This window comes from Prionailurus viverrinus, chromosome X (genome assembly GCF_022837055.1).
Source record: "Prionailurus viverrinus isolate Anna chromosome X, UM_Priviv_1.0, whole genome shotgun sequence".
NCBI classification, from domain to species: Eukaryota; Metazoa; Chordata; class Mammalia; order Carnivora; family Felidae; genus Prionailurus; species Prionailurus viverrinus.
Window position 1 is genome coordinate 83,539,378 of NC_062579.1, and position 11,239 is coordinate 83,550,616.

The window sequence follows — 11,239 nt, forward strand, 5'->3', positions numbered from 1 at the left end:
ACCTATAGGTGGTGTCCCTGCCAGCAGTGACTCTACCTACAGGAGAATTATGCTTCCCCAGGCCTTTAAAATCAGGCATAAAATATGAACATAAGTGGTATGTGTAACCTCTAGGTGGAAACTTGGAGAATCAGTCCTTGCTTTGTCAATTTCCCTTTTCCATAGGATGTGTTGATTGGCAACATCTGACATGGCTCCTTCTCTATCAGCTGGGATCCCAGACCGAGAACAACTAAGATCTACTTAAGAGTCGAACTCTCCTCCCCACTCTCCCACCAACTTATTTTGGACATGTAGTATGAACAAGAAATAAATGTTTCCTATAAGCCACAAACATTTTGAGATTGCTTCTTACTGCAGCATAATCTAGCTTATCCTAGCTTCTTTAACCTCCAAGGATTCCAGAAGAGTGACTATAAGCAGTCCATCTGCAGTTGGTACAAAACAACTGTTGAACTTGGGCTGAGGGACCAACTTACTTTTTGCTTCGATTCCGGTATAAATGTTGAAAAAGTCCAAGTCACAGAGCTCAAGAAGTGCAGGTGTGAGTTGGCCTTCTTAAAGACAAAGCCTGTTCTGTGACTAAGCACTCTCTCCCTTTTCCCTCCTTCCCTGGATAATGAGGTAGAACCTTTGGGCTGGCCCCCAGAGGTCCCAGCTCAATGGCTGTCAGGACTTTATGGAAAGCATATTATAAATTTTCACTTTCTCTCATCATAAACCAGTGTGAGAGTGGGCATCTGTGTTGCAAGTGGAATTTTCTGCTTTTAGTGACTTGACACTTTAGACCTTTTGTTATAAACCCACTTTTAATTTTTTTAACATAGTCCAGGCACAGCACATAAACCTCTACCCCCTGGGGAGGCCTTTGTGGTCAGTTCCATTAGGGGCTAAGCTTTTGATTTTTTTATTTTGCTTGAATTGATTACAAGTGTTTCAACTAGTATCCAGGTGATTTCCTTGTCTGGGCAATTCAGGGGCAAGCCGTTGAGGCACACACAGTAATTGGTGAACTTGGGGAAGGTGTATTAGTGACCACATGAGTAGAAAACAAGGCACTGACTGTCAGTGCTTTTTTAGCATTCAGGGTTGATATTTTCAGAGTCCTTTGTGTCCAGAAGATTGCAAGGGAAAACTAGGTATTCAATGAACTTTCAATGGGCACTAATCAGTCCTTCTATTACTTGATCTCTCAGTTCTTGGCATTTTATGCAGTTGACCACCCCTCCTTGAAATAGCCTTTTCTCTTGGTTTCTATGGCACTTCTCCTGGTTCGTATCATATCTTTCTAGTTCTTCCTCGATCCCTTTGGATGGATGTTCCACCTCTGCCTCATCGCTGAATGTTGATACTCACAATGGTTCTGTCTTAGCACCTGTTCTTATTTTGCACACTATCCCTGAACAATTTTGCCCATTTCCGTTACTCTATCTACTACTTCTATATCTCCAATCAAAATCTTTTCCTAGAGCATTGTATCTATAGATCCAAATGCTTACTGAACATACTCACTTGGATGTCCCATGGGTATCTGAAAATCAACATGCCCCAAAGACCATATGGCCTCCTTTTTCCTCTGCTCCTCTTCCTATAAGCTTCTTACCTCAATGAAGTCACCATTATTGATCCAGTTACCCAAACAAGAACACAAATATTCATGATCACTCTCTTTCTTCCGTCATATCTAGCTAATACCTGTATACTGATGACTCTCAAATCTCTCTATATTTATGTTCCCATTGATTTGTAACATTCAAAGAGAAGTCCCTTAGGCATCTTTAAGTCAACATTTTCCAAATGTAATTCACCACTTCCTCCTTCCTAAGTCTACTTCGTTTGCTTTACCTCTCACCGTGCCTAAATATTATCCTCACCATACATGCCATGAGATCTTATGCTTCCATGAATTTATAGGGTTCTCTCTGTTTAAAATACTCTTCTTTTCTCCATCTGGAAATTTCCTATTTACCCTTCTAAGTCCAGCACTAATGTTGTTTCTCCGTGAAGTCTTTTATAATATCCCTTAGAATAAATTTTCTATTCGTCTGTGTTCCTTTGGCATATCTATATCTGTCTCAAAACACCCAGCATATTATAGCACATTTATTTCTCAAGTTTGTCTTTCTATTAAACTATAAGTTTCTTGGCAGCAGGGATCAGGTTTTATTAATCTTTGATCCCGTACCACCCAATAGTGTGCCTGACACAAAGCAGGCCTTCAATTCATGTTCGTGAAATAAAAGAATTTATTAAATAATATTTTACTGATCTCCACATTTTCAGAGAAATATGGACAGGGTTAAAGAGTAATTAAGCTTGACTGGAGACTTTTAAGAGATAATTTAATACATTTCTCCAAGTAACTATTAATCCCTTACATTTATAGAGCCCTTTAAGCTGTCAAACAGTAATCAGGTACATCACTTTACACAACAATCTTGGGAGGGGGGTGGGGTAGCGAAGGAATTATTCCTTTTCAGGAGGCACAAAACAAATTACTAAAACAATAAATTACTAACGGACATCTCGTCCAATGCTCTTGAAGTGTTAATACAAGGAAGGTAAACGTGTTCTTCAGTTCTGTGATGGTCCAAACTAGAGAAATAGGCTTCGTCCTTGTAAAGAGAAAGCATTTAATTGGATGGGAAATCAGATTCTGGATTAAGTTACCAGGAGAGTTTGTAGGTCTAGGTCCTTCAACAATTTGAGGGCACGTTTAGCTTCATGAGTCTCTGATAATACCAATAACTGCTAATACACTATGTGCCAGGCACTGTGCGAGTGCTATCTTATTTAATTTTCACAGAAACCCTATGAGGCATCTTCACTTACCAAATAAGAAACCTGAGGCTCAAGCAAGTTAAGCAAATTGTCTAAGGTTACACAGCTAGCATTTAGCTGAGCTGGAATTCTAGGCCTATCTGACTCTAAAGCTGTTAATTCTTTTCTCTGTATTTTTTTTTTAATTTTAAATAGATTTTTTTTACAGCAGTTTTAGGTTATAGCAAAATGAAGTATTAGTAACAGAGAGTTCCCTTATATCTCCTTCTCCCACAGATGCATAGCCTCTCCACTATTAACATCTTCCACCAGAGTGGTATATTTGTTAGAATCGAGAACCCTGCAACAACAGATCATATCATATCACCCAAAGTCCATTATTTATATTATGGGTTCCACTTTGTTGTACATTCTATGGGTTTGAACAAATGTGTAATGCTATGAACCCACCATTACAGTTATACTCTGTGGTGCACCAATTCATCCCTCATTGTCTTCAACCACTGGCAATCGGTGATCCTTTAACTATAGTTTTGCCTTTTCCAGAATGTCATATAGTTAGAATCATATGGTAGGTAGCCTTTACTGCTTGGTTTCCTTCACTCAGTAACATGCATTTGAGGTTCATCCATGTCTTTTTATGGCTTGATTGCTCATTTCTTTTCAGTGCTAAATAATATTCCATTGTCTGGATGTACCACAGTTTACTTATCCACACACCTACTGAAGGGCATCTTGCATGCTTCCGGGTTTTGGCAATTATGAATAAAGCTGCCATAAGCATCTGTATGTAGGTATTTGTGTGGACATAAGCTTTCCACTCATTTGGGTAAGCACCAAGTAGAGTGATTCCTGGATCATACTGTAAGAGTATGTTTAGTTTTGTCAGAAACTGTCAAACTGTCTTCCAAAGTGGCTGCATCATTTTGCATACCTTTCAGCAGAGTTCCTGTTAATTCACATTACTCACATTATTACTAGCATAAACATTTTCCAAGTTTCGACAAAAAAATTGGGAAACATGCAAAGAAACAAGAAAATATGCCAAGTTACAGGAAAAATAAAGACATTGATAGAAACTGTTCCAGAGAAGGCCCAAGCAAAAAGACCTAATATACAAACACTTCAAATCAACGGTTTTAATTATGCTCACAGAGCTAGAGGAAATAACAGAAAAAGCACTAAGTAAAACCAGGAGAACAATGTCTCACCAAATAGAGAATGTCACTAAAGAGATAGAAATTATTTAAAACAACCAAATAGACATTTCAAAGCTGAAAGGCGCAGTAAAAGACATGAAAAATTTACTAGAGGAGTTCGACAGCATATTTGAGGAGACAGAATAATCAGCCAACTTGAAGATAGGCCAAATGAGGGGCGCCTGGGTGGCGCAGTCGGCTAAGCGTCCGACTTCAGCCAGGTCACGATCTCGCGGTCCGTGAGTTCGAGCCCCGCGTCGGGCTCTGGGCTGATGGCTCGGAGCCTGGAGCCTGTTTCCGATTCTGTGTCTCCCTCTCTCTCTTCCCCTCCCCGTGCATGCTCTGTCTCTCTCTGTCCCAAAAATAAATAAATGTTGAAAAAAATTTTTAAAAAATAATAAAAAAAAAAAGAAGATAGGCCAATTGAGATTATCCAATCTGAGGAAAAGAATGAAGAACAATGAACAGAGCCTAAGAGACCTGTGGAATGCCATAAAGTATACCGAGATGTGCATAATAGAAGCCTTAGAAGGAGAGGGTGGAGAGAAATGGGCAGAAATGATATTTGAAGAAATAATGGCCACAAACTTCCCAGGTGTAATCAAATACATGAAGATACATATCCAAGAGCTCGATGAACTCCAAGCAAGGTGAACTCAAAGAGATCCACACTAAAGCACATTATGCTTAAATATGGTTGTCCTCCCTTACCTGCAGTTTTTCTTTCTGTTGTTTTAGTTACCCGTGATCAACCATGGTCCAGAAGGAGATGACCCTCTTTCTGATGTGTCATCAGAAGGTCAATAGTAGCCTAAACTGTACGTCAAAATGCTTACGTCATTCCCACTCTTCATCTCATCACGTGAGCGTGTTACCATCTCAAATCATCATGAGAAAGGTGAGTACGATGCATAACTTTTACTTCAGTATGTTGTTATAACTGTTGTATTTCATATCAGTAATTACTTTTTCAACAAGTGATGCTGTGACTACTGGGTATCCACGTGTAAAAGAATGAAATTGGATCCCTCCTTCAAAATATATACAAAAGTAACTCAAAGTAGCAGCCTAAGTATAGGAGCTAAAACCATAAAACTCTTGGAGAAAACAAGAGTACATTTTTATGACCTTAGATTTGGCAATCGATTCTTAGATATGACCTCAAAAGCATGAGCGACAGAAGACATAAAGAAAAAGTAGATAAATTTTACTTCATAAAATTAAAAACTTTTGTGCATCAAAGGACATTATCAAGAAAGTGAAAAGGCAATCTACAGAATGTTAGACAATATTTGTAAGCCATATCTGATGAGGGTTTAATATCTAGAATATATGAGGAACTATAACTGGACAACAAAAAGACAACTCACTTAAAAACTGGGTGAAGGACCCGAATAGACATTTCTCCAGAGAAGATACACAAAATGGCCAAAATACAAAAGATGCAAAAGATGGCGAAAATCACATGAAAAGATGTTTAATGTTATTAATCACTGTGAAAATAAAAAATGAAACCACTCTGAGATACCTCTTCATACCTACTAAGAAGTCTGTAGTAAGAAAAAAAGGAGGGAGAAATAGCAAGTGTTAGCAAGACTTTGGAGAAAACTGGAACCTTTGTACATGGCTAGTGGCAATGCAAAATGGGGCAGCCACTGTGGATATCAGTTTGGTTCCTTACTAAGTCCAACATAGAATTACCACATGACCCAGTAATTCTACTCCTGGGTAAATATCCAAAAGCATTGAAAATAGGTGTTCAAAGAAACAGTTGTCCGTGAATGTTTGTAACAGCACTATCTGAAATAGCCCAAAGGTGGAAACAACCTAAATAACCATCAACTAATGAATGGATAAGCAAAAGTGGTATATATCTATACAATGCAATATTATTCATCCATAAAAAAGGAATCAAACTGATACATGCTATAACATGTATGAACCTCGAAAACATGATGTGAAGTGAAAGAAGGCAGACACAAAAATGTCATATATTATATAATTCCACTTATATGAAATGTCCAGAATAGGCGAATACATAGAGCCAGAAAGTCGATAAGTGGTTCTTGGGGGTCTGGTGGGAGGAAGAAATGAGGAGTGACTGCTTAATGGGTGTGGGGTGGGAGTTGAGGTTGAAGAGATAACAGAGGGCCAAATAATGGAGTGCCTTATAAATTAAAGATTTTAATTTTATTATGAGCGAGACAGGAGGCCATTGGAATGTTTTCGTAAAGGAGTAACATAATCTTATTTATGGTTAAAAACAATCATTCTGACTGCTTGAAGAATAGACTATAAGGAAGAAGGGTAGAAGTAGGAAGACCTTTAGGAAGGAATTGTAGTAATCCAGGCAAGAGAGTATGGTGATGTGGGCCAGTGAGGCAGTGTAGAAAGATGAGAGGTGGTCAAATTCTGATATACTCGAAAAGTAGAGCTGACTGAATTTGCTGTTGGATTGGATATGGATGATGTAAAAGTTATTGGTTTTATGTTATGTAAATTTTACCTTAAAATTTAAAAAATTACAAATAATGTAATGGATATAATGGCGGTATTTGTCTCTACACTATGTTATTCAGATCTGTACATGTCGATACACACAGATCTAACTCATTTTATTGTATGAATATACCACAATTTATATGTGTATTCTTATATTGATATATGATAAGGTCTTTCCCCCTTATTTTTCACTATTAAAAATGCTGTTGAAGTAAACATCCTTGTATATATTTTTCTGGTGCATAAGTACCAGAGTTTCTCTAGCTTACGTATGCAGAAGTGGAATTGTTGATTTATATGGCATGTATATTGAAAAAAGTTTTTTTCTGTTTCTTACATTTTTTATTTTGAAATTTGAAATGAAAAGATGTAAAAAGTAAAAGTCGCACCTGAGGCTCCCCTATACCTTTCACTCAGTTTACCAATTGTTACCACTTTATCACATATGCCTTATTATTTAGACACACACATCAACATTTTCTTCTGAACCATTTGAGAAAAAGTTGCAGACTTAATACCCCCTTACTCCTTAATCCTTCAATATGTATTTTTTTCTTCCAATATTTTATTTAAATTCAAGTTAGTTAACATGTTGCACATCGTGTAGTATCGGTTTTAGGAGAATTTAGTGATTCATCACGTATATACAACACCCAGTGCTCATCACAACAAGTGCCCTTCTTAATGCCCATCACCCATTTAGCCCATCCCCCCACCCACCTCCCAACCAGCAACCTTCAGTTTGTTCTCTATAGTTAAGAGTCTCTTATGGTTTGCCTCCCTCTCTGTTTTTATCTTATTTTTCCTTCCCTTCTCCAAATTCTACTTCAAAGAGGCCATACTGCCTTATATTCCCATCCTCTTTATATTATCACATTTTTAAATCATTATCAATCTGATGGGTGTTAAATGGCATCCCATGTATGCTTTTTTAAAAATTATTTTACCTGATTACAAATAAATTTGGATCTCTCTCTCCCTCTCCTCCTCCTTCTTTTTAAAAAAATTTTTTTTGATGTTCATTTATGTTTGAGAGAGACAGAGACAGACAGAGTGCAAGCAGGGGAGGGGCAGAGAGAGAGGCACACACAGAATCCAAAGCAGGCTCCAGGCTCTGAGCTGTCAGCACAGAGCCCCATGTGGGGCTTGAACTCACGAACTGTGAGATCATGACCTGAGCCAAAGTCAGACGCTTAACCGACTGAGCCACCCAGGTGCCCCCTCCTCCTTCTTCTTGCCAATCAGATTTCCTCTCAAGTGAACTTCCCGTTCATAACCTTTGTTCATCCTTTTTTCTATTTGGGATGCTTATATTTTTCTTGTTGATCAGAAGTTCTTTGTATATTATGGATACAAATCCTTTGTTTATTACATATGTTGCAGATACCTTTTCCTGTTTGTTGCTTGACTTTTTATTTAGTATGTGCTCTCACTATATAAAAGTTTTAAATTTGATTTGTCAAATATATCAATATTTCCTTAATCTGTGGAGTTTTCTGTGTTGTAAGTAATCCTGAGGTCATGAGAATATTCATCTTTTCATCTGTTCGTATTTGATTTTAATAAATTAAAATTTTGGGTTTTTTGAAGTTTTTAAGTCTAGTCAGTTAACATTAAAATTTTGTTTTGCATATTTAAATTTTAAATATATCTAGAATTTATTTCCCTATATGGTGAAAGGAGACTAGTTGATTTTTCCATATATAAAGCCAGTTATCTGATTTCCATTTACCGTTTGTCCTTTCTCAGGTCTGTAAAGCCACCTATATCATACAGGAAAGTTTGATATACACATGAGTCAATTCCTGGGCTTTCTTTTCTGTTCTGTTGATCTGGTTGACTATTCCTGTGCCAAACTACATTGTTTTAATTGCTATGGTTTTATAAAAATTCATGCTAAGGGTGCTGGGTGGCTCAGCTGGTTAAGTGTTTGACTCTTTGGCTTCTGCTCAAGTCACTATCTGATCGTTCCTGAGATTGAGCCTCACTTGGGGCTCTGTGCCAACAGCACAGCGCCTACTTGGGACTCTCTCTCTCACTCTTTCTGCCCCTCCCCTGCACTTTCTCTCCTCCCCCCCCCCCTTGTTCTCTCAAAATAAGTAAACAAAAACTTTTTAAAAATCATGCTATTTTGTTGGCAAGTTGTTCTTTGGTACTCTGGAATTTTCTTGGCTGTTTTTGGACATTTATCTTTCCATACAAATTTTAGAATAAATTTGTCAAGTGGCACCAAAAAGTACTATTGGAATTTTGCTTGGTGTTGATTTATATTTACGGATGAGTCTTGGGAGAACTGTCATCATGTATCCCCTGATTTATTTAGATATTTTATTTCCTTCAATAAGGTTTTACAAGATTTTGCATAGAGATGTACACATTGCGATCTATTTATTATTGGGGTATTTATACTCAACCTCTCATGGGAGCAAGCTGAAGGAGGAATGATGCTACAACCCTGGTTGGTGACATGGGGTCTGGTCTACCTGCTCATGCAGCTAATTGTGTCCTCTGGTCCTGTTTTGTCCCTATCCCAGAATACAATTTTTAACTTGTGATGGACAACTACTGAGCCTTACTGACTTTGTGACTTGGTGACTATGACAGAACTCAGCTCATAAGCAGTTCTGGATACATTGTCACTTGATGTCCCATAGTTATGCATTCCATCTCTACCAGGATCCGGCAAAATAGTAAGAGATGTTTCTTAAAATGTTTAATTAATGCAGGTGGCATATCTTGCTCCAGAACCTCGGAACCCTGCATTGCAGTTTTCTGTTGGAATTTGCCATAAACTTTCCCCACCATTGGCATCTCTAGTAACATAGGGTCTTTCAACTCATGTGCCTCACACAGAAGAGCTGCTTTATCACAGCCTTGATCTGCTACAGAGCCCTATTTTTCTCCTAGCTCCACTCAAAGCTGGCAGCCTTCTGTGTCACCAACTATATGGGCCACTGTGGAATGTGTCAGCTCTAGAACCCAAAAAGACCTATCAAGTGTTGTGCTTCATTTTTTTTTTTTTTTGTGGTAAGGAATGCAAGAGGCTACATATTTTCTTTTGCTATGGAAGGGATATCCCGGCATATTCTTTACTACTGAACCCCTAAAAATTGTAACAAATTGGCAAGTCTCTGAATCTTTCTAGGATTTGTCTTTCCTGGCATGTAGCACTTATGTCTTGACAAGTCTTTGAGTGTATTAGTCACCTATTAGCTTATCCTGCCTAATCAGCATGATGTCAACAATGTAATATTTCTGTGTGATGCATAAACTCCAAATATCTCCAAACTGTATAAGGACGGAGAGCAGAAGAGTTATCCTAAGCCTGGGGGCACCTGGGTGGCTCAGTCGGTTAAGTGTCTGTCCGACTCTTGATCTCGGGTCAGGTCATGATCTCACGGTTCGTGAGATCAGGCCCCATGTTGGACTCTGTGCTGTCAGTGCAGAGCCTGCTTGAGAGTATCTCTCTCCCCTTCTCTCTCTCTGTCCTTCCCCCGCCTGTGCTCTCTCTCAAAAATAAATAAACTTTTTTTTAAAAGAAGAGTTAACATAAACCTGTAAACAATATGTAAATATATATGTAATATATATTGTAAATATTTGTTTTTGTCCATTCTACATGAATGTAATCTGTTTCTGATACTATTTTCTGAATGGCATTGAAAAAAACCCACATTTTCTAAATCAATGACCTCATACCTTATACCTGAGGCCACATTAATCTGCGCTAGTAAAGATAGCTGACCAACACGACAACTGCAATGGTAAATGCTCAGTGAATCTGTTAATTAGTGACTTGATAGATTTCATAATGTTGAATTATCCTTGAATTCCTGTATAAACTTGGTAATGATGTGTTTATATTGATGGATTTGATTTGTACATTTTTTTAATTTAAGATTTTGTTTTTCATGTCTGTTCATAAGTGAGACTAATCTACACTTTTCTTACCTTTTTTGTTCAGTTTTAGTATCAAAGTCATATCAACTAATAAAATGAGATGAGTACCTTCTCCTCCTTTTCTTCCATAGATGAGTTTGTAAAAGATGGAATTATCAGTTCCTTAAGGGTTTAGTAAAACTCACCTACATAAACTGTCTGGACAGATTTTTTTTTGGAGTTGTATTTTCTTTTTCTTTTTCTATTTTCTTTTTTTTTTTTAAGTAAGCTCTATGTCCAATGTGGGGCTTGAACTCATGACCCTGAGATCAAGAATTGTTCATTCCACCAACTGAGCTGGCCAGGCGCCCCTGGAATTGTATTTTCAGTTACAACTTCCATTTCTTTCATGGTTGTTGGTATATTTATGTTTATTTATTTCTCCATGAGTCAATTTGGTTAAATTATGTTTTTCTAGAAAACTACCCATTACCTCTAATCGTTGGCATAAATCATTAGCATACATAGTATTCTTTAATGATTAAAAATTCTCTATATGTACACATTTGTCCAATTTTACGTTCCTAATATTGTCTATTTGTACCTTTTACTTTTTCTTTATTGGTCTTGACAAATATTTGTCCATCATATTAACCTTTGCAAAGAACCTGCTCTTTTGTTTTGTTAAACATCTCTATAGTTTGTCTATTTTATATGTTATTAATTTCTGATTTCACCTTTATTATTTCTTACCTTCTACATTCTTTGAGTTTACCAATGATGTGCTGGGACCAGCTCATATCAGCTAATGAGAACCCATTGTTGCATGTTCATGAAGTTTGCCATCTGGTAAAAACAGCCATTATTAAAAATTAAAT